Source organism: Myodes glareolus, chromosome 20 (genome assembly GCF_982192425.1).
Source record: "Myodes glareolus chromosome 20, mMyoGla1.1, whole genome shotgun sequence".
NCBI lineage: Eukaryota > Metazoa > Chordata > Mammalia > Rodentia > Cricetidae > Myodes > Myodes glareolus.
The window spans coordinates 26527481-26531879 of record NC_142045.1 but is presented as its reverse complement, the minus strand read 5'-3'; the positions used below and the strand labels follow the sequence as shown (position 1 = coordinate 26531879).

Genomic DNA, 4399 nt, shown 5'->3' with positions numbered 1-4399 from the left:
AAAAGACTCAGGGAAGGCATGTCTGCAGGAACTACTAGATTTACATAGCAGGAGTGGTTGTAAGGCAGGGAGAAAGCCAAATCAGTAAGTCGTGGCTAGGTGGGCATGGTGGTACATACCCCTCATCACAGTACTAGGAAGGTGGAAGTAGAAGGATTGAGAACGAGGCCAATCTGAGCTACAGAGACCCTGTCTCAAAAAGAAAAACAAACAAAACAAGTTGGAGTCGCTAATAACCTCTTGGGCATGGGTAAGAGGATGCTGAATGTCTTAAGAAGCTAGAGTTCCTGGAAAAGGCAAGTGGAGGAACAATTGCTAAAAGCATGCTTCCGGCCAATGGGAGAACGCACAGCACAGGAAAGGGCGGGACTTAAGTGGAAGAATGTGCAGACTCTCTGTGGGCCACCAACTAGCCCTAAAATCATGACACATAGGCTCTTTATTACTTATGAATGCTCATCCTTATCTTAAACCTGTCCCATTAGCTCTTATAACTTAAATTAACCTGTTTCTCTTCCTCTACGTTTTGCCTTGGGGCTTTTTTCCACCTTTCTTTCATTCTGTATGCCTTACTTGTCCTGGTTCTTCCATGTCTGTCTGTCTGGTGACTGCCTGGCTTGTGGGCTCTGGGGGTCTCCCTCTCTTTCCCCCTCATTCTCTTGTCTCTCATTCTCTCGAGCATAGATTCCTCTTCCTACTTGTTCTCTCTGTCCGCCAGCCCCACCTACCCCTACTGCCCAGCTATTGGCCGTTCAGCTTTTTATAAGATCAGTCAGGTGTCTTGTGCAGGCAAGGCGAGACAGAAACACATCTTTACATAATTAAACAAATGCAGCATAGACAAATATAACACATCTTTACAGAATTAAAGTAATAGTCCATAACATAAACAAATGTAGCACATCTTAGTTAAACAAATATTGTGTTGCACAGGAGAAGAAGATTCATTTACCTGCTGCAAAGTTGAGAGCACACAGGTGATGAAGGAGGTAGATGCCCAATTTCAGGCCAATGTGAGAGAAAGACTTCTCATTTTAGTAGGAAGAAAGCCATTTGCTGGGAATCAGTGAGGATCACTTTAAGGCTAAAGTGAACAGAAATTAAAATTTGTTTCTATAAAATTATAGTTAAAGTAATTTTGTACTCCTCTTCTTGCTATGACTAACTATGTTTAGTGAGCAATACAAAATGGTATGTTAGGTTTCTGTGCAGTATCAAAAATATCTTCAAAAAAATCAGTTTGAAGGAGGAAGCCTAATTTTGGTTCATGGTTTCAGTCTGTGGTCCCTGGCTCCTGGTTTGGGTCTAAGGGCTAGAAAGTACCTTGGTAGATCAAAGCTGCTAACTTCCTGGTGGCCAGGAGGGAGGGAGACTGAGAGGGGAAGAGGCTAGGAGGAAAAACCAAAAAACTCTCTCAGGGCATGCCCACTGTGACCTGCTGTTCCCACTTGAGGCCTGTCTCCTGAAGTTACTAATACTGTTTCATTACCCTTTAAACTATACACCCACAAACAGAGCAATCCATTCAGGAAACCAGGGCCCTCTGAGCCAGATCCCCTCAGTGGGCCCCAGCTCTAAGCACGGCCACCCAGAGGACTCAGCCTCCAGGAGACATTACAGATTAAAATTTTAACAAGTGAATAGTCCCTTAGACTTCCAGAGTTTAGATTTCAGCAAGTTGGGGCTAATGCCATAAAGTTAGCCTGTGGCTTGTTCAGCCAGTAGCTAGAGCCTCCCGCCCCTCCCCGGGCCAGAGCAGTCATTGCTCTGCATGTCCACCTTCCCCCTCCCACCCACCAGCCCACTTCGGACCCCTCAAGTCTATTACACTCCTAGTTGTCCCCAGTTGACGGATATCATGGACTTTTTTATCTGCAACATTTGAAGGCATTAGACATTATCTTTGAAAATAAACTGTCGTTAAAAAACTAACAGTATTAAAGTAGCATATTAAATAAAATACATATAAGTGCAGTTTGAAAGAACGGACAGATGTATGTATCCATATAACCAAGTACTATAATTAAGATGGGTATAATATATGTACAATTAAGATATAGATTTCCATCAGACCAAAGGTCCCTCCATGCCTATTTAGGTGGCTTCTCTGCCTCCTCCCCCAAGCAAATATTTTAATATCCAAAGATTTTATCTGAATCATTTACAGCTGCTTCCTTTTTCCTTACATCTGGGTTCTTTGCACACAATTTTTGAAAACCATTCACATTGTTGTACACATGAAGTGTGTTCCCTTTCCTCTGAACTGATGAGCCTTGATCTCTAGCCATCTACTGGCTGCTGGATGTTTGTGGTGTTTCTAGGTATTATGAAGAGAGCCACTATCAGCTACAATATACATATACTTGGGAAAATGCACTTTCATTTTTCATGGGTAAAAACCTAGGAGTAAAATTCTTATTTGGTCAGTATATGTTCAAGAAACTGCCCAGTGCTTGCTTCTGCAGCACAATAAAATTGGAACAATACAGAGAAGATTAGCCTGGCCCCTTTGACAAGCAAATTCATGAAGTGTTTTGTATTTTAAAAAGAAAGAAAAAAATTAGCTGATTTTTTTTTATATAAAAACGATCTATAAGAGTTCCACTTGCTCTTCCTTGCTGGTCTATAATTTAGGCATTCTGGTGAGTGTGTATTCATATCTCATCGTGGTTTTAACATGAACTTTAAAAAAAATCATGTGAAGAATGTTTTGTTCTACCTACCATGGTGGTGCACGGATTTAATTTCAGCACTCTGGAGACAGTAGCAGGTGGGTTCCTGAGTTCAAGGCCGGCCCTAGACTATAGATTGAATTCCAGAACAGCCAGAACTACACAGAGAAACCCTGTCTCTAAACAAAACAAACAGACAAAAAGAATATTTGTCCTTATTTTCAATCCTCTATCTTCTTTATTTTGTTTTTAAAAATAATATATATATGTATAGATGTATAATATATAATTGTGTTGCTATGTTAATAAGCTCAACACCTGTTATTTTCAATAAATTAATAAGTCCACTTAAGTTTCTCTAATTCCTATTTGGTAAATATTAACATAAAACGTAAGCCACAGAACTGGAGGGCTCCTCAGCAATTGTCAAGAACCAAGGTACCAACGATGATGATACAGGCCTATAATCACAGCAACCTGGGAGACTGAGGCAAAGGGTCAATCCTTATGAACTGTGAGCTCAAGCCTAACCTGGGTTACACAGGGCTACACAGCCAGTTTATAAATTTAAAAGCAAAACAAGCTTAAAGGTATCCTGAGATCAGAAGGAGTAAGAGCCACTATTCAAAAGAATCTTAATGTGTGCTGTGCATGAAAGACACTGACTTTGTGGTGTGGAGAATCCAGCAGAGGCTAAGAGCACATAAACAACACAGATACCATATACAGTGGCTTTAAGCGCCCTCTTCCACGTCACCCTCTCAGAACATTCAACCGGGAATAGTTCTCACTAAGCAGAAAGTTGACACAGGCTTCAGGGAGCATCAGAAGCTAACAGAACTTGACCACATGTTTGTCTCTGATCAGATTTTGCTACTGCATTTTGTCCAAGTTTGTTCTAATAACTAAGCTAGCTTCAGATTTGACCAGCTCATCAGAAAGCCCCACACCCAAATGCACACACATCTAAACATGTGCACTTTACTCATCTGTAGTATTTCCTTAGGGTTGTACAAATTCTTTATGCTTGTTGGGTATCAATAAACATATTTAGAAATCAGACGTATTTAGCGCAGACATTCTCTCACTGTGTGAGTTGCTTTGTGGTTTCTTAGCACTTTATATTAACAAAGCATAAACTTTTAGAGCCAGTTTGTTGGGTTTTGCTTTTGTGATCTGTTTTATGTGCCTCTTAAATCCCCGTCTGCCTCCAAACCGGGAACGTTACCCCCAGAAGTCTGCCTTTTACGTAACGTGGCACTGCTTCATATTTCGCTGTCCTAATTTATCTTCTCACTGTCTGTTTCTTTTTTCTGATTCTTCTTATCTCTCAGTCATGAGCATTTACAATTTACAAGCTTTCTCTCTCTCTTTGATTATAACTACTGTGTATCCATCAAAGAAGGCCTAGATGGCAGACGAAGCCAAGGCGTGATAATAGAAACACCAACCCTAGGCAGTAGTCAAACACGATGTTTAAAGGAACAAGCTAGAGGGCAGCCTGCCTGCGCTTGCTCGGATTCCACTTCTGCGACCATCTGGCTGTGGTACCCGGGTTGCATTTCACATGGTAAAAGAATTCACAAGACTCCGTAGCATTTCATACTAGGATTTTCGTTGCAACCGAGGACACAAAGCAAAGATACGACGTGTGTTCACAGGGTACAGAGACAGTGTCCTGAAGTTCTTCTACTCCCTGAGAAAAGTACATCAGCAGGTGGGAGGTG

The 4399-nt window shown here is 41.3% G+C and overlaps 1 pseudogene; it reads left to right on the top strand.

Annotated features, from left to right (window-relative positions):
- The first annotated feature begins 2449 nt into the window (after positions 1–2449).
- Positions 2450–2544, top strand: LOC125394237 (U6 spliceosomal RNA; annotated as a pseudogene).
- Positions 2545–4399: the final 1855 nt, after the last annotated feature.